Here is a 25,525-nt window from a genome sequence, read left to right on the forward strand (position 1 = left end):
CACAACTCCCTCATGGTGGAGAAGGGGTATACTAATGGTGTCACTTAAAAGTAACATCATTCGTTAAGGATTAAAGGGGGGCCGGCCCTGTGGCTTAGCAGTTGAGTGCGTGCGCTCCGAAACTGGTGGCCCGGGTTCGGATCCTGGGCGCGCACCGACACACCGCTTCTCTGGCCATGCTGAGGCCGCGTCCCACATACAGCAACTAGAAGGATGTGCAACTATGACATACAACTATCTACTGGGGCTTTGGGAGAAAATAAATAAATAAATAAAATTATTTAAAGAAAGGATTAAAAGGAGAATTAAATAATGTAGCATATATGGACATTCCCAGCACCACCCCTAGCACATAGGAGATGCTCAAACATTAGTCAAATCTGAATTTGCGCTGAAATGTCCTATATCAGTTTTCCATCGCTGTGAAACAATTTATCACAAACTTACCAGCTTAAATTCAATAGCCATTTCTTAGCTCGCAGTTCTATAGGTCAGAAGTCTGGGTATGGTGTGCCTGGTTTCTCCGCTCAGGGTATCACAAGACCAAAAGCAAGGTATAGGCTATGCTGCATTCTCATCTGGAGCTCAAGGTCCTATTCTAAGCTCATGCAAGTTGTTCACAGAATTCAGTCCTTGTGGTTACAGGAGTGAGGTCCCTGTTTCCTTGTTGGCTGTCACAGGGAGCCACTCTTAGCTCCTCCGGGCTACTTTCAGGTTCCCGTCCATCATCAAAGCCATAAATAGAAAAGCTCTCTTGCACTGAATCCTTTTCATGGACCAAATCTCTGGGTCTCTAGATCCATATTTAATGGGCTTATGTGACTATGTCAGACCCACCCAGATAATTTCCCTTTTGATGAGTTCAAAACCAACTGATTAGTAGCCTTAATTATATCTGCAAATCTCTTTTGCCAGGTAACAATATAATCAATCACATGGGAGTGTTATCCCTCATATTCCCAGGTTCTGCCCACACTGAAGGTACCGGGGATGAAGGTCTAGGGGGCCATTTTAGAATTCTGACTACCACATGCTCTCAGAATAAAGACTCACTTATTGCAATACATTTTGGTCACAGTGCATGGCACTGTAGGAGCACAGTAAATATTTGTTGAATGGATGAATGAACATGGTTCCCAAGGCCCTTCAGGATTTGACCCGTTCTTATCTCCTGCCAGCTGACTCCCAACACACACATACTTACACACACACACACACACACACACACACAACTGTCCACACTCGTCAGCCAACACTATTAGACCTTCAGATCTCAGCTGCCCTGGCCTCTTTAGTCCCCCAAGCCTGGGTCAGGTAGCCTGTGCCAAAAGCTCCCGTAAGAACTCTTATTTATTCTAGAATGGTATGTTAGCTCCCACTCAAGACTACGAGAGCAGGGAAAGCAGGAACTCATATATATGGATTGGTTTGGAATGTGACTGGCCATGAATTTTGAGAGACTCAGACTTTCTAACACCAACCACACCCCTCAGCCTAGAGTCCTTTAACACTATGCTAGTGACTTGACTTTAGACTTCATTTGGCTTCAGGATTCTGCCTTCTTTTGCTTTCTCATCAAGTGAGAAGAGCTTAGGTTAAAGCATAGTAAACTGCAAAACGCCATATGGCTGATAGATGCAGGATGCATATTAGGGTGTGATGTGAGGCGATGGCATGGCAAGTGCCTCTTGCTTTTCAACCAGGGTTTGAATGTATTACATGAACGCTCACCTTCCCCTTTACTATTTCATCTGCAATTTTCCCTGCAACACAGGTAGGGATGAGGTGGTAATGAAGAAAAGTATGCATCTTATGAATTTTTCTTCCTATTTAAAAATCCATTGCCGTTTCACAGAAACATATACTATTGGGAAGCAATAGGCCATTAGTGTTGATAGCCAGGGTGGAAGGATGAGATTAGCATGGTTAAGACTTAACAGGAATCCTGAACTGGACTCTCTGTTTTACCTGATTCGTGACCTTGGACAAGCTCGTCCTCAATCTTAGACACTCTGATGGGTTCTGGGGATAAAAAATGAAAATATAGTTCCTGCCATTAGACAGAAATGGAAGCAGAAAAATGGCATATATCTTGGTATATATTAGAACAGGGTGACATAGTACAGAGGAAGGAACCAGTGATGACAGTTGACTCTCAGCTTAAGTCTGAGTGGGAGTTTGCCAGCAGGAGTAGGAGGAAGGGAGTCCAGGTGGTGGGAGTAGTTTTGAGCAAAGGCACAGGAGGTGCAGAGATGCAAGGGAAGAGGGGAGGGAGGGACACTGGGTGAGTGCTCGCAGCCAAGGCTTTGCAGGGACATGGATATTGCTCAGGGAGCCAGGGCAGAGTACTGAGTTGAGGAGCCAGGGAAGGAATGCTTAGCAAAATGTAGGTGGAGAAGAGAAACAACTGGTCTAGGAACACAATGGGAATTGCTGTGGTAACAGCACAAGAGGTTTTCAAATGTCCCAGCCTTAGTTACTTCCTCACGGTCTCAGCTGGCTTAGCATGCTCCCTCCTTATTGGGGCAACTCACCTCCACTTTGGTAGGTGGAGTACAAGGCCCTGGTCTTATGCCAGCAAGGTGTCACAGGGAACAATAGGGACCTTTGTGGGTGGCTTTCAGTGCTGAGAAAATGTCTGTCGAACTGATTAGTCCCAGGACTTCCACCCAGAGGAGAGAGGCGTGGAGACCTAGAAGTCCTAGGTTGTGACAACCCCCTGTTGGGAATGGATTAGTTGGTTTCAGTGGAAACACTTTTTGGGAGTTCGGTCCCAGATTCCCCACAAAGAGGTCAGGGAGTGGGGCCACACATCCTGAAGACTTGTTCTGGCTCACAATTGTCATTGGTGGGTGACGTCACAATGCCCCTGGGTAGCCTGACTTTATATGTAAGGGAACTTTGAATATTTCTTGAGAGCTCTTTGGGTAGAAGCCTTTAGGATGGATATACCAATGCCAAGACCAAACTTGATTCCTTACTAAGTGATATTTAAAACCTGTGCACAAAAATGTACAATTATCATCCCAGCCAAGATCTGTAGGTCCTACAAACCATCTTTTGGGGAGGATACAGCCTACTCTCTGTAAAGTACAAACAGATTCCTCATTGCTGTTCACTTTCAACTAACATCCATCAAGCTCCCACTCTGATCCAATTACCATATCTGGGGCCTCAGGCAAAGCTTTCTTTTAATAAGTAGGAGAAAGGAGACCTAGAAAGGTTAAATAATTCACTTAAGTTTACACAGATAGCAAATAGCAGAGGCAGGATTTGAACTCATGTTTCCAGATTTCGAGTCTAATACGCATTTCTTTCATGGGTTCTCATGAAATCGAGATTTCATGATTGTGTGTGATTGTGTCATTCACGACCTCCAATAAACTTGGTTCATTCATCAAATGCCACAAACTCTTGATGGTATTTGAATCCTCATGGAAGATCTCATTCTCTTTTTCCCTCCTTTGGGTAATGGAATACCACTCCTACCTATAACCACCAATTATTTCAGGGCACATGGCTGCCTGGCTAAAGGCTATCTTTCCTAACCTCCCTTACAATAAGATGTGGTGATGTAACTAACGTGTTACCAATGAGTTGTAGGTGGAAGTGATCTGTGCAACTTTTGGATCTTGCCCTTTAAAAAACTTATTAGACATGAACTCCCCTTGGTGTTTCCTCTTTCCTCTGCCTGGAAAATATTGAGAAGTGGAGGTACTTTCTTGAACCCAGTGATAGAAACCATATGTTGATGACAGCAGAGCCATGCTGCCATCTGTGGACCACCAACCTCTCAACTGCTATGTGAGAGTGTAACAGCTGGTTATCGCTGCATAACAAACCATCTCAAAACTTAGTGGTTTAAAATAATAACACTTTTTTGTTTCTCATGGGGAGGCCTGCTAATGCGGAGAGGTTTCAAATGATCTTGGCTAAGTGTGTTGACAGGTCTGTGGTCAGCTGGAAGATCATCTGGGAGCAGGTTCATCTAAGATGGCCTTGGCTGGGATGACATGGCTCTACTCTAAATAGTTTCTTATCCTCCAACAGGCTAGTCCAGGCTTGTTTTCATAGCTAAGGCAGAGGAGCAAGAGAGTGAGAGTACAAGCATACAAGGTCTCTCTGGAGAGACCTCTCTGGAGGCCTAGAGTTGGTCCTAGTGAACCATTGCTTCCACCATAGTCTCTTGGCTAAAACAAGTCATAAGGCCAACCTATTCAAGGGTTAGGGAAATAGACTCCATCTCTTGATGGATGGAGATGCAAAGTCCACATTGGATACAGGGATGGGTAGGGAATTGGAACCAGTTTTGCTTTCAGTGTACCACAGTCCACCCTCCGGCCACAAGTGTTCACATAATGTACATATACCAAAGACCTCCAAAAGTTGCATGTAATTATGGCATTGGATGTTGCTCAAAGTCCAGGATCTTATGACTAACATCAGGTCCAACTGTGGTTTCTCTTGATCTGAAGACCTATGAACTAAAATCACAAGTTATCTAACATGCCTAACATACAATGACGAAACAGGCACAGGCATTGATAATAAAAAATAACAACAGTAATTATAAATATAATAGAAAAATAATTTTAAAAATAATAATGAATTAAAACAATTTAAAGAATAAATTAAAAATAAATAAATAAAGTGAACATTGGCATCTGAAGAGGGGGCACACTGGAAAGCACGGGTCTTTGACAATTCTGAAACCTCCTGGTGCACATACTGCCCATTTCCCACACGCTGGGGCTGGGCAGCGGTCATGGCAGTGGCTCTCCAGTCCATTGTTCTCCATGGCTTTTGGCTCTGCCCTCTGGGTCATCCTTCCTTTTCAATCACTCTCCTTTACCACTTCTGAAAAGGGCGTGGGAAAATATACAGCACGCTCAGCCTTCTTCCTGCTTCTAAAGCTTTGGGGACCCAGAGGCCTTTTACGGTTTCGAACAATTTTAATTCAGAACCTTTTAGTCCAGGCTGTGGCACTGTTGCCTTTATAATTCCTTTAAAAACTTCATGGGATTACTTTGGATCTGATTTGTATCCATTCTATCTGACAAATTCTTTTTGAGGCATGCCTGACTCTCTAGACTTACTCTCAGCTACTTTTGGCATTCAGACTGCAATGGGATGGTATCTTTCAAGTTTCTAGAAGCCCTTTTGTCCTGCTGAGAGAGTATACTCAGCACCACCTTAATTCTTTCCAAGGTCTTAACAAAGGATCTTATAACCACAATCCTGATTTGTGTTTTACTTTAGGCTTATATCTTTCTGGCAATGCCTTGGGTTTGATCATTTACTGGCTTGAGTCACTGGAGATGAGAAAGTTTTATTTTCCATCCCAGCCTGTTCTGTACCCTCTAAATTCAGTTTGCAAACTAGCCACTTCTTTCTTTCTTTTTTTGCTGAGGAAGATTGGCCCTGGGCTAACATCCGTGCCCATCTTCCTCTACTTTATATGGGACGCTGCCACAGCATAGCTTGACAAGCGGTGTGTCGGTCCATGGCCAGGATCCGAACCTGTGAACCCCAGGCTGCCGAAGCAGAGTGCACTAACTTAACCACCAGGCTGGCCCCAGCCACTTCTTTCTTTAGCAGTAGATACTTTCAGGTTCTGCCTGGAAATGTCATTGCTCAAATCTAAAAGTTCACGAGGCACATCTTCTGTCATTCAGCTTACCACAGGCGATGGTTTCACTAATTGTTTTGCACTGTTTAATAGGGGTCACCATTTTTCCAGACTCCTATAGTTTTCAGGCCTCTGTTTATTGTCTGGTCTCTAAGCCACTGCCACATATTTTAGGACTTTGTTACTGCAGCACTCACTTATACTTACTGATTTTTGTTTCAGTTAGCTGTTGTTGCATGACAAACCTTCCCAATACTTAGTTACTTAAAACAACAACCATTTTTAAGGTCATGATTCTGCAGATCAGCAGTTTGAGCTGGGCTCAGCTAAGTGGTTCTTCTGGTCTTGGCTGGTCTCATTCATTTGTCTGTGGTCAGTTGTGGGTTGGCTAGGTGGCTCTGCTTCTGGAGATTATCCGTCTATTGGCTGCACACCTTGACTCTCCTTCACGTGTCTCATTCTCTAGGTTTCTTTCACATCCCTCTAGCATGCTCACTGGGCTTATTTTTTATGGTAAGGCCAAAGTGCAAGTGCAAGCAAGCCAATTGTTCAAGAGAGCAAACAGAAGTACACAAGGTCTCTTAAGGCCTAAGCTTGAAACAGCCATTCTGCCACTTCTATTGGACAGGACAGTCCCAAGGCTGCCCTAGTCAGAGTGAAACCATGAAGTTATAAGGCAAAGGGCACAGACACAGACACAGGGAACCGTTAACTGGGGCCATCAACGCAGTCAATCAACCCCAGAGAGGAAAGAATCTATCTTATTAAAGTGACAGTGCTTTGTTGCAGCACATAGTTTGTAATCTAATACATCTACTGTGTGCCCAGAAGTGTACCTGTGACCTTGCTCCTACTTCCAAAATTAAAAGGAGGAAGCATTGTCCCGCGGCAAATATATACCCACCCCTGTCAAGCCTCTCTCTGCTGCTTGAGTTTTTCTCCATCTTAGACCTGGTTTTTGGTGGAAAAAAGGACGCTGGCAAACACAATTCTTGTTATGATGTGCGTAATGTGAATGGCCTGGAGCCCTAGGGAAGTGTGGCACTTCAGAGATTACAAAATAAAAATAAATAAACATAAGCCATTGTAGTCCCTGTTGACAATGCTATTTTTTAAAAAGCAATGATTTGTCTTCAGAAGACACTCAAATGTGCTTTCCTCTCAAAGCCAAGTGAGGGTGCTCTAACATGCCTTCAGCTGAGAAATTTAAAGCATTAAGTAATTTTAGAAAAATCTTACTGAGGCCCTCTGAGTTACTCCCAAAAATTCATATCCAGTAGTTGTAACTGCCAGTACCTCAGAATATGACTGTATTTGGAGACAGGGTCTTTAAAGAGGTAATTAAGTGAAGATGGGGGCATTAGAGTAGGCCCTAATACAATATGACTGGTGTCCTCAGAAGAAGAGATTAGGACACAGACATACATGGAGGAAGACTATGTGAGGATACAGGGAGATGGGGGCCATCTACAAGCCCATGAGAGACCTCAGAAGAAACCATTCCTGTCGCCACCTTAATCTTGGACTTCTAGCCTCCAGAACTGTGAGTAGATAAATTTCTTTTGTTTAAGTCATCCAGTCTATAATACTACGTTATGGCAGACCTAACAAACTAATACACTATGTAAGATGTTGACGAATTTGAGTTCTTTTTTGGCTAGAAGGACTCACTTTGCACATGCTTCCTTGTTGAAGTAGACAGCAGAGCTTACTAATATTAATAACAAAATTTTATTGAGCACTTACTATCTGCCAAGGACTGTGCTAAAAATGTTACATGTATTTTCTCATTTTGTCCTAAGAACAATTCTATAAGACAAGTACTGTATTATGCCTGTCTTTTTAGATGGGGAAAGAGAGGCTTAAGTGACATGTCCTGAGTCTCCTAACTGGCAGAACTGGGGTTTCACTCCTCTCAGCTGGGAAAGGCCTGGGATTTGAGGTCTGATGGATTTGAGGTTAAATCCTCATTCTGCAAATCACTAACTGTGATACCTCAAGTAGTTAACTGCTCTGAGCCTTAGTGTCCACATCTAAAAATGGTCATAATGCACAGGTTATTGTGATGGTTGAATGATATAACACAGGCCTACTAAAATGTTTTAAGAAGCCTAGCACAATTCCTATTACATATCAAGGGCTCAGTGAATGTTAGCCTTTGTATTTTAAGACAACATTAGGCCCAGTTGCCTTATAACCATCTCTAATGCGGTCAGTCTGTGTATCAGGGCCAGAGGTCAAGGCTGTTTCCTGCATTACATTTTTTCCAGTTCCTTGTCCCATCTGCTCTTACATTTCCTCAAAGGATATGACCTTTACCCATGACCTCACATTGTAGTTGGGGAGGGCACAAAAGGTCTCACGCAGGCTGAAGAAGCTCAAGATTCAACACAAGCCATTACACAAAGAAATTAAAGGCTACCATGTACATCTTCCGAATAAATGGCTGAATCCACATGCTCAACAAAAGGGTAGTGATGTGAGAACATGTGATTTTCAAAGTTGCGATTTGGAGGGTGTTGCTTTCATGCGATGAGATTTTATTGATCATGAGTATGAGCATGGCATCATGCTGGGCACAGCACGGGAATAAACTCTGAAGATGCACAGCACCAGATCAAATGGGAGCAGTGCCTTTAAAAGAGTAAAATATGCTGAGAGGTTAGAGGACGGAGAAGTAACTTTTGGGTTGGAAACATGCAAAGCTTTCATGGAGAGGATGACCTTGAGGTAGGACTGGAAGGAAGAAAGGGGAGAGATGGGTTTTTTCATCCAGGCACGCTTTACCCTCAGCTCGGTTGTATGTCAAGGTGGAGGGGTCTATATTTAATTGACAGCATAGAAGAGCTGAATTTCAACTATTTGTAAGGAAGTACAGTTTGTAATTTGTTGTTAACTAATATACTCCAAAAACTTGGCAGAAAGAGGCTATTGTAGGGACAGGTGTTTAAAGGATGAGCAGTTCTTCAGTTCTTTCGCCTATTTTAAGATCTTCCCTGGGATTAAGTCTCATGAGCCAAGAGCAGGTTCCTGGATGATGTCACATGGCCACGGGCTGAGTTGTTTTCATGCGAGGTGCCTTGGGGTGATGGGCAGGACATCCCGTCATGGGAGTGCTTCAAGGCTGCCCATCAGTGGAGGGCATCCTGACCTGCTTAGTTAGGGCCTGTAGGCCTCTGTGGTCCAACCGCTGTGCTTTCCCTGAGAGGGCCTGGTCTGGAGACGCAACCAGCTTTTCCTTTCCGAGTTGGTTCCTAGAAAGCTTAGAGTCAAATTAGTGGCTTCCTTGTAACAAGCATACATATCACCATGGTATGCAGTCTTTAAAGTCTTATTCTTGGCTCCATTTGAAATCCCCATCCTTGTTTCTATTCCTTCTTAAGTTCCTCTCTTTGATTTATGCCTTTTTGTTCCAGCTTTTATGCCGTGTGAACTCCTTTCAGTCTTTTCTGGAAGGAGATGTGGTGGAGCCCCACTGTCCTTTCATTTCCTTCAAGCCTGCGATCTTTGCAGGCTTTGCATTCCCTTTGCCTGGAAAACCTGTCCTTTCCCCTTTCCTCTTTTAACTTTTCCACTCTTTCCCCTTGACGACCCTGGAACTCTGCCCTCTTTCATGTCTGTTTTGACATCACTTCCGCTGTGGGTTAGAGGCTCCTCCACGTGTTCCCTTGGCATGCAGCTCTCCCCCTTCCACAGCGCTCTTCACTCTCTGTGGAATGGACCCTTTCCTTGTCCGTATCCCCTGCTAGACCATACACTTTGTGAGTGTCAAGTCTATATCTTTCTCGCCTCCACTGGACCGAGTATTTTGCCTGGCACTTATCAGATATGCAGCAAACAATTGTTATATGGATGAGAGAAGTTCTTTTTATGACCGTCAGTTTCCTGATATGTCAAGGAGATGCTAGTTATCATGTAGGATTGTTGTGAGGGTTAAAGAGAGTGATTCATGTAGAATTCCTAGTGCGGGGCCTGCCATATATTAAGGTGTCTTCTCACCTTCAACCCCACTCCCTGGAAGTGATTAATTTCTTAGCACATAATTCACTATGAACCAAATCCTTCTTGGGAGCAATGCACAGTTTGTCTCCAGGAAGAAAAGATACAGATACAGAGAAAGTGATTAGGGAGGGTGGAGCGTTGTGGAAGCATTTAAAGGAGTTAAGACTTCAGACAATAGCCAGCCTCAGAGGGAGGTGGTGGAAGGTGGGCTGGGGGGAGGGACTAATCCTGGGGCCAGAGAGCAGCCCCCGACTCCACCTTTCCGGGTCACTACTCTGATTTTCATGAGGCAGCCTTGACAAATGCAATGGACTTGGGACTTAGCATTAGGGAACCTCTGGTGGGCATTTCCTGGGGGATGTGAGCTCCTCTGTGCATATTTTTCACCTTTGTGGTTTCAGAATCTAAACTATTTCTCTGCCCCAATGCCTGTTGAACTGAATTCTCTTAGCCATTTCTCCCTTGGCCTTCCTTTCAGCCAATAACACAGTATATAGTATCTGTTCTGTCCCCAAATACCTTTTCCCCTTTTGGTTCTCAAAGCAACAGAGCTTCTGGGGTGCTCAGAGCCCACCTGCACAAACATTGGTTGAGCCCCTACTTTGTGGCAGGCACTGGGAACAGAGGTACCCAAGGATGGGTAGCTTAGTCCATTATCCCCCAGCCATCAGGGGATCTGTTCTAAGAGGTGGCCTCAGCCCCTTTAAGGCCTCCATAGTCTGTTACTTCTCCCTAGCCCCAACAAGTCACCCCAAACAAATGATTCAAGTACACATTGTTGTGCTCACTATGCCACTGCAGCTTCAAAATACATCTGACTCCTGATAACTGCTGTAGAGCCCCTCCTACAGGGAAATTCCAGAGCTGCAGCTTGAGGATCTGGGAAGAGAAAGCAGGCAATGCCAGTCTCAGGAGAGGATCAGGGAGGTCTCCATTCCTTTCTGGGGGCTCCCTCCATTTCAAAGGCTCACTCTCCCCATAGGCCAATAGAAGCCAGAATAAGGTGTGAAGAGATTAGCTACGCCATCTCTTTCACCATCTTTGCTTTCCTGCCTCCTTTTAACAAGATGGAGATCTAAATATTTAAATATGGCTATTTATAATGCTAGTTCAAGTCAAAAACATACTCTTTCAATATGGCCCTAGCTCAGGGCTGTGGACATAGCAAGGCCTTAATAAATACGTGTTGTTCGCTTGGTTGTAAGTCCTTGATCCCTGGAACCAAATGTGAAGAGACCTGGGATTCTCAGAGTTTCTTGTTTTGCTTGGAACAAAGAGGCTCTGAGCAGCAAATCTTAGAAGAAGGAATAATCTCTTCTAAGGCCAATGTGAACCATAAAACAGTGTCAAAAGGTTGTTCTTACAGTCCTCACAGTGTCCAAGATCTGATATTGAAAATGGAGAATATATAGACACCAGAAAATTATACCACCAATTCACTGCCCAAGATCAGCTGAGCAAGCATGGTACCGGCTGCAAAACTCCTCCTCCACTTATTAAAACAATAGTTCCTCAGGACACTACAGACTTTCACTAATAACTGGCTGAATATATGTTTAAGCCCAGTAATAATGGCTAGCAAACTAAGAGGTACTTACACTTAATTATACCTCTGCGTGTAGGTTGGCACAGAGGGAGGCCTTAATTATCAATGTGTTATGCCCCTGCTTTACACATAACAAATGGCTTTAATGTGGCTATTCATGTTATAGTTTAAACATCTTCGTGATTAGGAAGTGGAAAATAGGTGTAGTGGAGGAAGCAGTCAGTTTCCTGAGCTCTGTATGTGACCTTTTGGGCTCTGTACCTCTGTGGGCTGAAACTCTTGGCTGAGGGAGGCAGGACCAGGAGGACGGCATAGTGTGGACTTCCCTGGGCATATGATGAGGCTAAGGAGAGGGCAACTCATAGAGTTATATCCATTTATTTAACAAATCTTTACTGAGTACCTACTATGTGCTGAGCACTGTTCTAATCACAAAGGATGTCAATAAACAAGACAGACTCGATCCCTGCGTCTGTGGAGCTTATATTTGAAGCTTGTTCAATTACAGAATCCAAAGAATTGATAACTGGCTCGGAGTGCGTCACCTGCCCTTGACCCTGTCCTGTCCAGTGCTTCTTTCAACAACTTGGATGAAGATATAAAAGGTATGTGATCAATTCTGCAGAGAGCAATAGTGAGCACATATTGGGTGCCAAGGAATTTCCTTACTTCATTTCTCATCCTCACCACAATCTTCCAAGGCAGCTGTCATCATCACTTTCATTTTAGAGCACAGAAGACTGTAGGATTTACCTGGATTTCACACCCAACTTGGCTTCCCTCCCTCTGAAGATGCAAGGCTGGAGATGGCATAATTAATATTGGATGATGGAATGAGGATTCCAAAAGTCTTCATTATCTGAATAAATGAGCTCAAACTAACAGTCTGCATTGGGGGTGTAACATAAAGCAGTAAGGTCTAAGATACAACATTTAGAAACTTGATTTCTCTTGGCACTATTTTTGATGCATTATCTATTTCTGTGATTACTTCCTGCAGTTTATGAGATTTCTGCTTTTCCCTGGTACTCTGGAGGAAGTTGTCATTTAAATGCAAGATTAATAAATTTAATAGCCAAGTTTAAAGGGTAAGGGAATTTAGTGTTAATGTTACTCAAGGGCAGAAGCAGACATGGCCAAGGTGATTTAGGGGTTGATCTCTGTTCCAGCTATCTCTTGCTGTGTAATAAACCAACCCCAAACCCAGTGACATAAAATAGCAATCGTTTTATTACACTCATAGATTCTGAATCAGGAATTTGGACAAGGCATGTCAGGAACAATTTTTCTCTGCTCCACAACATATAGGGCCTCATCTGGTACGACTGCAATGGCTGGGGGTGACTCAGATGTCTGGGGGCTGGAATCATCTAGAGGCTTCTTCACTCACATGTCTACTGTCTGAGCTGGGATGATCTGAAGGCTGGGCTCAGCTGGGACCATCTGCTGGAGCTTTTCCATGTGGCTTGGGCTTCCTCACAGAATGGCAGCTCAGGATAGTTGGATTTCTTAAATGGCAGCCTGAAGCTTCAAGAGCAAGTGTTCTAGCCAACAAGGTGAAAGGTACATGGCATCATTTCACCATATTTTATTGGCCAAAGCAGTCACAAGCTTGTCCAGACTGAAGGGAAGAAAACATAGGCCACATCTTATGATAAGAGATATGTGAATGAATTTGTGGCCATATTTAAAAATCATTGTATCCCCAAGTAGCATATCCTCCCTGTGGGTTTTAGCTCAATTCATTCGTTCTGCCAGAGCAACTCCCAATTTGTAGAAGAAAAAACTGAGGAGGGAGGATGTGGCTGTTGTCTTCAACTTGAAAGACTGTCCCATGCTAGAGAGAACAGATTTAACCCACAAGGCTTCAAGCACACAACTAAGGACCAGTGAGTAAATGTCAGAGGAGAACTTACTAATATTTAGGGATGTCTGTCAATGGCTGGCCTGGCTAGTAAGAGTGAATTCTCTGATTTTTGAACTATTGATTAAGCACAAATCAAGAATGTTCTAGAAGAGCTTCAGGCATGGTCTGGGAGGTGGATTAGATGATTTCTTTAGGAAAGCAGGGCTATCAGTGACTACAAGTCAGAAACGTCACCACAGATACAGAGAATGATGAATAATAGTGCAAGGCTTCAATTCTGTTTTCCAAATCACCTCCTACGTCCATGATTTCAGGGATATGTGAAGGCTTGATGTTATCTCCCCTTTAATACTCCTCTCCTATATCAGTGGCTGAAATTTCCCAATGAGAGATTAATTCTTTTAATTTAAGCCTTTGATCCTTGTTAAAATGTAATACTCTGGGAGGGGTGAGAGCCATAGTTCTTTTGGGTAATTAATAATTTAACACAAACATGTCTCAAGTCCTATTCTGTGAGCATCATTTGACAAGAAAAGATAGGGCAATGAGTGTCTGAGGAGGATGAGGGGGAAATGCAGCAAAAGGAGAGAAAGGATTCCTCAGGGATGGGGAAGATGCACAAAAAGATCTGGGAGAGCTGAGGCTTCGGGAGCAGCCCTGGTGGAGGGCTGATTCCTTCAGCTTAATTTAACGGATAGGAAACCACAGTTTCCTGAGCAAACTAGTGAAAAGCGCGTGCCCTATTCACTACCTTTCCTGCACTTGAGAAATGCAGCAATGAGCTCAGCTAGGAAACCACAGACCCCTCTTTCCTGCTTGGAGCAGTGGAGGGAGGCTATCCCCTCCTCATGTATTCCTATCCCCATACTCTGCTAGAACAGGGATGATCTGAAGCCTAGCTCACTTCCTGAGAAGTCATGTTGGCCTCAGTATAAACAAAGTAAAAATCTCAACCATAAATCTCCAAAGCAAGAGAAATCCCAAAGGAAGACAGAAATAATGTGGGAGGCAGATGCAATCCGAGGGGAAAATGTTTCAGGTTGTGCACATCAGATCTGGTCATTTAAAAATGACCTCTTTAGGAGGGCAAGGGATGGCAGAGATTCAAAGGGAGGCTAGAAGATTTATGGCATAAACAGAGCATTTGGTACAGGGAAAAATAAGTAACCAGCAAACTCCTACACCCTGCACTGCCCACACACCGCAAAGAATTTCTGAACGGAGAGGGCAACGTTAAACGTTTCAGCTTATGTTGAGGACCCTGACTTCCATTTCTGCATCTTCCTTCCCTCACACAGCCCAGAGTGCACCCCAGCAAAGCCAGCTGTCAGGAAAGCATTTGATGTCAGCCATTTGCATCTTAATGTGATGTAAAGACAATGGGCTGCCTCCCTCAGCATATTTTAGTTTTAAGGCTGATTTCCAACAGTAGAGTGAAAGACTGTCTCCAAGGGAATTCAAGCTGGGGAGGAGCGATGGGGCAGACGCTGGGGAGGGGAGTTCAGCGGGCAGCCACCACTTTCATTTCCAGGTACGAGGGAGGCCTTGGGGGTCAGCTGCTGGTTCACTCGTGGAAGGCCAGAGTGTTCGGCACTCCTGGCGAGCACCAAGTGAGTGGGAGTTCAGGCTGTGGTCCAGGGTGAGTTGATATGCTCCTCTATCTCCATCTTTCTTCCTGTGGTCTACAGAGGAGCCAGCTCACTGGGGCTCCATATTGCATCAGCAGCCGTCCTCAGGGAGCTAAGTGTGCAGGTCATCCTCTCAGCCGCAGGAATTTTAATTGGGTTGTAAAGACAACCATGAGGCCAAGGGAGAAATCTTCCAAAGGAAGACTTTACGTGGTCATAGTATTCCAGACCTATGGAGATAGGCGGATGAAGTGTCCCAAGTAACGTGAAGTGCTCTTTATTTTCACCAATATATATAAAACCGAGCCCTGACTCTCTTATGCATTGCCAAGAAGCAGCTCGACAGGATCACAGACACATCAACAGTCCCTAAGGCCCAATAAGGCTATTTTCCTGACATTACACATCCTCTATGTCATAGATGTCACAACGCTGTTCTAGAGGAGATTGATTATCATCCCATTATTAGAAGATGGAAAATAAATGCAATATACAAGATCAAATGCAAACGTTTCTTTTTCTTTTCTTGTCTTTTTTTTTTTGCAGTTACTGAACCAGCAGATCATGGTTGTGAGGAGCTTTTAAGCTTTCACAAGCACAGTTACAATGTGATGCTCAACAAATTCATTTTAAAGAGACCATTTGACAGGATTAGAGGAAAAGAATTAGTGGCTCTAAAGATTCATTTAGCATAGATCTTGTCCAAAGAAAGGAAAAGTCTTGGAACTCAATATGAATAAATTTAAATGTGACTCAAGAAAGGAGCATTTTTTTATACATGAATTTGAACTATGTGAAACCAGCAGCAATAAACAGGACTTATAATACTATGGATGGCCAATAAACAAGAATGAAAGTCAGAAACAATATTACACACTAGGAACCAATTCAGACAGCTGATACCCCACTCAGTCAGATAATAACTCTATTGGTCCACACGCATAGGAATTCAAACTGGCTATATAAGGTGCAATTGTGGAATTCTGCAAGAACATAGTCGTGTGGGCTTGTACTGCCCTGACATGGAGAAAAAATAAAATTAATTACTCATTCTTGCCGAAAAGACTCAGTCTCTCACATTTGCATCAGTTAATCATAAAGCATCTTTGCCAGGCAATTTTCCTTTAAGATTTGTTGTAAATGTCTTGCATAAAAAATAAGACCACAACTCCAGCCTGAGTTCTAAAGAATGTTTAGTGTGTCTATAATCTCAGTACTTCTGCTGTGCACTCTGGATACAGAGGTCTCTAGTACCTTGAATTTTCTCTTTTCTTATGGAGAAATAGAGAGAAAAGTAGTCAGTCTGATGGGGAGTAGCCATGTTTGGCCTCCCAAGGAAGGAAGCTCTACTGATGTTTATAGGAAATATACTTGCTATTGGGAAATTTCCTTGATGCAATGGTAACCTACAAATATACTACCAGGCAAGCTATTCCAGAGACCATGGAACAGAGGGGCTCACACCAAACTAACACGCTTGAAACATATAGTTTTTTGAATTCTTTTAAATACATAGCTAGAAGCAAGGGGGTACAGGTGAGGTAGGGAAAAACGCTTAGGATGGAGGTGGGGTGGAGGGACTACATTACCTGATCCTCAGTTACACAATGTTCATACATCCTGTCTCTCTCTCTGCCTCATCAGCTTTCCCCATTAATGGTGAGTTATGCAGATAAGAGTCGAGGTTTAAGCAAGAGGGTTCAGCCTGAAGGTGCCTGAAGCCAACACAAGTTTGCTCTGTCAGAGAGATACAAGGCAAGTCCCCCGGCCAATAACTATAGTTTGCTAATCAGCCTGATAAGCATGGATTTTATCTACAGTTCTCAGGCAAAGGGTACATGATGCCAGAAGGGGCATCACAAATGGGTGGTCAATTTGAGACCACATAAATACTGAGTGTCTCGTAGTCCTCATGTGTATTTAGAGATTCATGAATATCTGTTGCCTCTTGGTCCTTCTGGCTTTTCTGTGACAAGCAATACATGATTTACTAACTTTATCCATATCTAACATGTCTCCTGGGTTACTATGCCTAACACATCTTATGACTTCTGTCTGTATCTCTTGAATTACTTGCTATTCATTATCTACATCTCATGTATCTTATGAGTTTCATCCATTTTGCTGTTTTCTTGTCTTCCATAGCAGAATATTGAATATTCTCAAATGATACAACAAATACACATGACAGTGTTGATTGCCTATATGTTGATTCCTTTAAGTTCTAGGAGGTATTCATCAATTCATCCCTTTGTCCATCCACCCATTAATGCAACAGATATTTGTCGAGCACCTACTAATTGCCAGGCACCAGTCTAGGCTGTGGGAATATGAAGACGAAGACGATACAGTTTAGTCTAAAAGGACTGATGGTTTAGTACTAAAGAGAGACATAAAAATAAATACCAACATGAAGTGTCGTGGGTTTTGTAACAAACATTCGTGTAGAGAATAGTGGGACAAAAGAACCACATGGTCAAGCTTACAGGGTGTGTGTGGGTGGGAGAGACAGTGATGTAGCTTCTTAGAGGATGTGGTGCTGGAGCTGAGTCTTGAGAGACGAATATGTTTCCCAGGCAGAAGGAGAGAGAAAGGGCATTCCAGAAAGCAGGAGCAGCATGAGCATAGCCATGGAGTCTCAGAGGACATGCTGAAGTGCCCCATGCCAGGAAGGGGCACAAAGAGGAGGCCAGATGGCGGGATACCTTGAATTCTAAGAGAATATGAGAATAGTCTGTTCCTTCTGTTCCTTTACATGCTTCATCTCAAACTCTTCATTGTGTGAAGGCAAACTTCCATCTGGTCCCTTTCTGAATTATGTTATTTATTATTTGGGAGGCCTTAATGTCTCAGAACCTCTTCTTCCTTGTCTGTAACATGGAAATAATAACCCCAAGCTCTAAAGGTTGTTGTAGGGATTGGGAAATCATTGATAGAAGTGCTTCGCCCTCTGACTGGCACCTAGGAAGCTTCCAATGAATGGTAACAATCCTTAATATGATCATCATTATGACAATCCCAACTTCCCATAGGATAGAGTGAGACATAATGGGGTTTTGATTTCTCAGATACCATAATCATTTACAGAATGCCTAGTGACATTAGGGAAACATTCAAATGGTAGCAATTGTCCCCATTAGGTAAAAATGAGTTTATGGTCGTAACCTTGACTGGTAGCCACACCTAACCCATACCTTAAAGTTCCCTGAAAATAATGATGATAAAGTCCTGCATTTTGTCAGTCTGTCTGAAATGTAGAAAGCCACAGTGTGTTTAATTTTATGACATTCCAGACAGCAGGGAAATTTAAAACCTATATATTTCTAAGTCAACATCATGTATTATTGGAAATGCATATCTCGAAAAGATTGCTCGCCATGAGGTGCTGTGGCACAATGCCGAGAGGGGTCAGCTCCCCAGCTGGGTCAAGGTGTGGGAGATGGGGACTTGCCTTTGTTTCAGGCTGACAGAAGGACAATGGGAAATGTTTGGAGATGATTTGTGCTGCCAGCACCTTCAAAAATGGAGAGATGATGGAGGGAAAAATATTACCCTGCGCAGGGCTGATGGTGTGAGGAAATGATGATTCAGTTCATCTCTTTGACCTGCGCGGTGCTTTGTTTTAAATTGTGCTGGGCGATTCCTTCAGCTTCAGGAAGAGAAACAACTCTTGTCCATAAATTATAGCGGATGTGGGGAAATCACTCCCAGGGTGAGGTCCGGGACTGAATGCAGCCTGCCAGGTCAGTGCCCACAAGGGCAGTGGCCAAAATTTACATTTTTCCATTTGCCCTCTGGTTTGGAGGGGATATAAACCCACATAATGCAGCCATAGAGCCCCGGGTCTGCTGGCCATGCGCTGGGATAGAGGGTGGGGAAGGAGAACGGAGGACCCAGAGCTGCTAGACGTGCCTGACACATGCAGGCTCCACTCCATAATGACCCGACTGCCCTAGGCATCTTTTCTAGATTTCTGGAATTCCCTGGAAAATTTCAACCCCCTGATTAGAAATTATTAATTTGTACTTAATGTCCAAACTATATTGAGGGGAAAAATTATTAAATCTACAAGGATAGATTTTTAATTATAAAAACTATACATATATATGTACATCATAAAATTTTCAAGACTGCTGAATCTGCACTTCAGTGCAGAATCAAGTGAAAGTCTTTCTCTCCCAATATCCCACCTAAATCCAATTCCCTGAGATAACTGCTAATAATTTAGTGTGTATTCTTTCAAACCTCTTCCTGTACATAGAACGTAGTGGCACAGGCTCTGAAATCAGAGTACCTGGGTTTGAACCTGTTTCTGTCACTTAGTAGCCACATTACCTTAAATAAGTTCCATGACCTTTCTGTGCCTCGATTTTGTCATCCTTAAAGTGGGGATAATAATGGTATCCACCTCATAGATTGGCACGAGGAGTAAATAGATTTATACACAAAGAATTTATGTCTGATACTTAATAAGAACTCAATAAGTGTTTTGCAAAACTGGGACTATATTGAAGGTGATTTGAAAGAAAAAATTCCTTAGGGACTTTGTTTCCAAAGGGCCATAAAGTAGAAGAGTAGGTTAGTTTGTTGGGACAAGACGAATTGGACTCTCAGCTCTTCTGAGTTGCTTTCTCCAAGAGCAGTAGCTTCTTATTCTTCCCCAGTAAAAATAAGTACCTCATTGCAGTTAAGAACACAGGCTCTGAGGTCATACAAACAAGGATTGGAAACCCAGCCTCTCTACTTACTGGTGTTATGAAAATGGCACGTTACCTTCCTTCTCTGAGCCTCAGTGTCTTTGCCTATATAATAGGAACAATAGCTTTGTTTCCAGGATTACATGAAATCATGCATGTGAATGATTTTGCCTGGCTCAGAGTAAGCACTCAAAAGTGATGGCTGTGGTAGCATGAAGCGAAAGGCTTAATGCTTCCTTTTTCTTATTTCCCCAATGGAAGCACAGGGCTGGCACCATTCTCCAAAGAGAGGAGAGAGATGAATACTTGACTTTGGTTGTGCTGTGGGTGGCTCATTCACACACTAGTTTTTGTCTACGACCTTTGGCAAACCATCTTTTTGTTGGAATAGAGCTTTCCAGTTGAAAACCACTTTCAACTGCAGTCTACTTGACCAGAACCCTGTAAATTAGGAAGATGGGGAAAGTATCATTAGTATTGGTTTCTAGATAACAAAACTGAGGCTCCGAGAGCATAAAGTCCTTGGCCAACGTCACCCAGCACAAGGTAGAGCCAGAACTGGCACTCTGTGCTGTGACAGGCCTATCCCTCCAGTTCCCTGGGAGGGCCAGTCAGAGGCCGACTTGTAGTGCATGAAGCGTGGTGGACTGCACAGATAAGATGAGGATTCTGGGGCCAGGGTCTGGCTCAGAGTAGGACCTCAACAAACAGGTCGCTATTATCATCAGAGCATCTTTATGTAGCATCATTCTATATCTTCCGCCATGACTATATCTCAATCCAGATTTGTTTTTCTGGGCCTGGTGTGGTTGATGAAGCTAATAACAGTGACCTAAAATGATTATGAAGCCTGAGACAAAAATTTTTTTTTTCCTTATTAAGATGGACTATATTTGGGAAAGCGTGGCCCTTTCCCTCTTATATCTCTTTCGTATATTTTGCATCAGGAGTGATTTTGCTTGAGAAACATTGTCAGGACAATTTCATCTATAACTGCATTGGAAGGAAGAGGATAATGGAAATTTTAATGAAAATGCCAACGCAATGAGAATAGGAATCAGTTCTTTTGCAATAGGAAGCAGCTACTTTGCTCCAGAGGCAACAAAACCTTTAGTTTGTGTTCATGAAAATTATGATCATCTCCGGCTCCACTGAGATTTAACCAAGGGGAAAAAAAAGAATTTAAAAAGTTCAGATGCAGTTCACTCGGAAGTTTGTCTCCAGACTTTGGGAACATTTCAATTTTTCAAAAGGGCACACAAAGAAAGAGACTGGGTTCTTGTACAAAGGAACACAGATTCTCTAGATCATAAGGACTATATGAGACAGTGTCTTGCTAGTTGTCTATGCTTTGCATCTCATGACTGTAAAACAGCAGGATTAACAATAGCATGCTGGACTCATCATAAGCAGCCTCAGGGCCTGTGCCATGAATAGGACTGCACTGCAATGGCGCCCTTCTTCTTGCACCAAGGTCTAATGCACGTGCTGTATGCTTGGCGGGTACTAGCTGGGGGAGGGGGAGGTAGAAGTGAGATGTGTGTTGTGTGTGTTTCGGGGACAGAGAGACCAAGTTCGATCAACTGTGACGCCTAGCCTGTCTGGTGAACTAAATACTAGAGGCCCCAAGGAGAGTTGCACAGTCACAAAACCTTGCCGTTGAGTGGTAGGAGACTATGGTGTCTGTCCACCACCCAGTAAAAAAGAGAATGAAAATGCGGTTTCACAGAAGTGTCTCCATTATAGCTCCTCATATCAAGTATGGCAGACACTGCTAACATCCAACTGCTCAGAAAAAACACATTGTGTTCCTTTACTCACTCACATAGATGAACACTTCTGTGGCCAGAGTTGTGGGTTTTCCGCACCAAGCAGTTCTGACACTAATTGCCCGGAGTTAGGGCAGAACCCAGAGGTTAAGTTCTCAGTCCCAATAGACTGCCCCCCAGTTCACACACCAATCACAAGTCATTGGTCCCCAGGTTACCCACAATTTCTGTCCAACTTGGCTACAAATGGGAGGTTCCCATGACTCCCTCCTGGGTTTGATTACTTGCTAGAAAGGAAACTCTTACTTATGTTTACTGATTTTTAATGCAATAAAGGATATGATAAAGGATACAGATGAACAGCCAGATGAAGAGATACATAGGATGAGGTCTGGAAAGATCTTGAGTGCAGGAGCTTCTGTCCTCATGGAGTTAGGGTGCTCTATCCTCCCAACACATTGATGTGTTCACCAATCTGGAAGCTCTCTGACCCCCATACTTTTGGGATTGTTATGGAGGTTTCATCACGTAAGCATGATTGACTATTAATTCATTTTCTAGCCTGTCTCCCCTCTCCAGAGGATAGGGGATGGGGCTGAAAGTTCCAAGCTTCTAATCATGGCTTGGTCTTTCTAGTGATCACCTTCATCCAGGAGCCTACCAAGAGTCACTTCATTAGGACAAAAGACACTCCTATCACCCAGGAAATTCCAAGGGATTTAGGAGTCCTGTGTCAGACACTTCTATCACTCAGTAAATTACAAGGTTTTAGGAACTCTGTATCAGGAACCAGGATCAGAGACCAAATAGTAGCAGGAACCAAGGACCAATATATATATTTCTTTTTGTTTCACACAAACCCAATTCCCATTTTCTCACCTTTTATTACTCACAGAACTACGATTTTGTCCCAGGAGGAGGAGTAGCCCAGATAAACTACATTCACAGCCCCCTTTGCTGTTAGGGATGATCATATGACAAATCATAGTTCTGATTAATAAGAAGCAGTTAGAATTCTTCTGGGGATTTGGGGAAAGTTCTGATCTCCTGATTTGATGCCTTTCCATGGTAGTTTGCAAGAATGGCCAAAATTCTTCCCATTTCTATACCTTTGGAATTGACTTTGCAACTCCTTCCATCAAGAGGCAGAGACTATTTTTCCACCCCTGGACTCTGGGCTTGGTCTGTGACTTGCTTTGGCCAGTGTACAATAACAAACAAGATACAAACGAAAACAGAAATGCGATTGTACAATGGAACTTGCCCTTTCTTGCTCCTCTTGGAAACCTGAGACGGCCATGGGAAGACACCAGGGCTAGCCTGCTGAACAATGAGAAACATGTGGTCCAAGTACTCCCATTGCTCTGGCCAACAGCATGCCAACAACCAGATACGTGAATGAACCATGAATCACCCAACCTCTAGCCAACCTACTGGGTGAATGCAGATGCATGGGTGAGCCCAACAGAGATCAGCTGAGCTAGCCCAGACCTGAAGATCCACTCAGCTGACTGACACAATGGTTGTTGTTTTAAGCCACTAGGTTTTGGGCGTTGTTTGTTACCCAGCAAAAGTAAACAAATCTATACTTCTTCCCCAAGTCACTTTCTTCTTCCTGCCTGGAATGCAGACGTCAGGCTGAAGATGTAGCAACAGCCTTTGCAACCATGGGGGTGAATGCACTTCAGAAAGCTAGAAGGGGCCTGGCAAACTGATAACACTGTAGAACTAATGGCTGTACCATCCCAAGACCACCTGCCTCCAGACTTTGTTTTGTGAGAAAAATACAACCTTATGTTATTAAGGAACTTGTATCATCCAATCTAGTTGCAGACATTAGGATATACTTCATGTAATTTAGGTAGAAAGTGGCTTACTAAAATACATTAGTTAGCTTATAGAACCTCTAGAAGTCCAGAGAACCAGTCTAGGATTCTACTGAGCTAGGAAAAGGGCAGCCAGATACAACAGAGCCAGGAGAAAAGCCCAAGCACAATGCAGGACTGTTCTAGTGGAAAGGCAAGTATTGCCACCTCCCACTGCCCTGTGCCTGTGTTATTAGGGAATGGACACCAAAACGCCCTCCATGGCCATCCTGGAGCTACAGATGCCTCTGTCTGTATTCTCCACATGTAGCTACTCCTACTCTGCTCACTTTTGCCTCAAAATCTCATGCAGTAGAACCTACTTGGTAGAACTGTGTATTTTATCCACCTCCTCTACACCCAGTTGGTGAAGGAGGGATTCCTGCTCTAGGATTATGAGGATGGCTGAACACATGACACTGACACTGGACAGATGAGATTGATAGCAGTTTCTCGTTCACATATACTCACAGGGCAGGAGGACACAGCACACCACAGAGGGCCACGCAGGGGTTGTACTCAGGAACAGAGTGAACAAGCAGGGACCATGAAAGGCAGGTAGTAACAAGAGGGTGAGGTAACTCGTGGTTCCCATGGGAGGATGTGATTGGCTTGTTTGAATAATTCTACAGGCTAACAGGAAACTGAAAACTGATACTCAAGGATAAGCAGGCACTGCGCCTGGTCCCCATGATAAGGAGGGCTGTTTGGCTAAGGGACTTTATCCCCTGAGGCAGAATGCGCAGAGGACTTGAGATGAGGCCATGTGAGACCCTCTCAATTTTACCAGATGTCAAGGCAGCACATAATAGTGAATCTTAATTTCAGTCTTACGCCATATTGTGTCTCAAGCAAGCACCCTAGCCGGAAAGGGATTTGGGAAATGTAATTCTAGCTTCCTATTCTCAGGAAGGCAAGCTAAGGGGCTGGCCCAGTGGCCATAGTGGTTGGGTTCACATGCTCTACTTTGGTGGCCTGGGGTTGGCAGGTTCAGATCCTGGGCACAGACCTACACACCACTCATCAAGCCATGCTGTGGTGGCATCCCACATGCAAAGTAGAGGAAGATGGGCACAGATGTTAGCTCAGGGACAATCTTCCTCACCAAAAAAAATAAATAAATAAAAGAAAAAAAAAGAAGGCAAGTTAAAGGGGTTGAAATAGGTGTTGAGTGAGCAACATTCCACCTCTTTTGTTATTCAACATCCATATACACTCTTCTCTCCATAATTAAACTTTTAGATAACAGTAGCAGCAACAACATGGGCCAACCTAATGTCATCTAACTCATCCTCACACAAATGAAAATGCACTTACTCTCTCCCCAAAAGGAGAGATTCTGAGTCTCATCGGTCAGTGCCTCAGCCTCTGCATGATGTTTATTCCTTCTCCAATGCAGTCACAATCCTGACTAGATATCCAGTAGCCTCAGGACTGAATAAATAGTAGGGAGAAGGAAGGGGAGAAATTGTAAATGCCCACTCATACACACTCACATACATACACATCAAAGAAAGGAAGAATATGTCAGTAGCTACTACAGTTATTTTCTGCAACTAGTAAGGAGCAATGACAAGTGGGCATCGCAGTGCCCAGTAGAAGTGCCAGTGACGCCAGGCAAATGCGATGGTGCCAAATGGACATGACACTGTCTAGTGAGGCCTGGAGCAGAGACAGCAGGAAAGGATAGCTGAGCAGATTGTATGGAAGCACCTATGAGACCACCCAGGGCTTCTGCAAATACCAGAGGAAAAGTCTTTGCAGGGGTCTGGGTCCCTGTATTGTAAGTAAGACAACACTTACAGAGGAGGATGAGGGAAACACATGTTAAAGAAGTAAAAAGACATAGTCAGCCCGAAAGAAATTAATGTCCAGTTGGGAAGACAATTATTCAATGCACACAATATCTACAGGAAAAAAAGCATAATATGAGATTAAGGATGTTCTGGCTCTGTAAGAAGTACTGAGACAAGGAAGGAAGGGAGGAAGGGGCTAATCTGGGAAAGACAACAGGTCATCATGGTGTCCAGTGGCCAATGCACAGTGCCTCTGCTGTGTTCTCAGAGGGGACAAGAGCCACCAAGGCCCAGAGAAGTTAAGTGACTTGCTCTAGGTCACCCAGGCAGTGAGTAGCAGGGCAAGTATCCTTCAGTACAGCACACATGACAAACTATAATGGAGTAACTTGCAGGAAATCATTCTATCCTGGTTTCCCTCGCACTTTTCACTCTCCTTTCAGTCAAAGAAAAGAGCTACTGTCTATTTTCGATTAAGTCATTTGATCTCCTTATGCCTCCAGTAGGCAAACTTACCCAACCAGTCACCTGTTTCTCAGCTGAACTTTTTTGGCTAATAAAAAGAAAAAAAGTAGTTTCTGTTATAATAGCATCTAATGTGCTGTGTGATGGAAAGGACACATAACTGGAAGTCAGGAAACCTGAATTCTCCTGGCTTCATCGGGGACTGTTGAAGGATTTGAAGCAAGTCACTTCATCCCTGTGGGCCTCTGTTGCTCCCTGCAA

General features: G+C 43.6%; 1 long non-coding RNA gene across 1 annotated transcript in view; it reads left to right on the plus strand.

Annotated features, from left to right (window-relative positions):
- The first annotated feature begins 7,035 nt into the window (after positions 1-7,035).
- The window catches only part of LOC131394131 (uncharacterized), a 60,399-nt gene continuing 41,909 nt past the window's right edge, over positions 7,036-25,525 (plus strand). The window contains exons 1-2 of the long non-coding RNA XR_009216072.1: positions 7,036-7,172; positions 11,686-11,782. This is a non-coding gene — a long non-coding RNA (uncharacterized LOC131394131). The remainder of the gene's footprint in view (positions 7,173-11,685; positions 11,783-25,525) is intronic.

This window comes from Diceros bicornis, chromosome 29 (genome assembly GCF_020826845.1).
Source record: "Diceros bicornis minor isolate mBicDic1 chromosome 29, mDicBic1.mat.cur, whole genome shotgun sequence".
In the NCBI taxonomy this organism is placed as follows: Eukaryota; Metazoa; Chordata; class Mammalia; order Perissodactyla; family Rhinocerotidae; genus Diceros; species Diceros bicornis.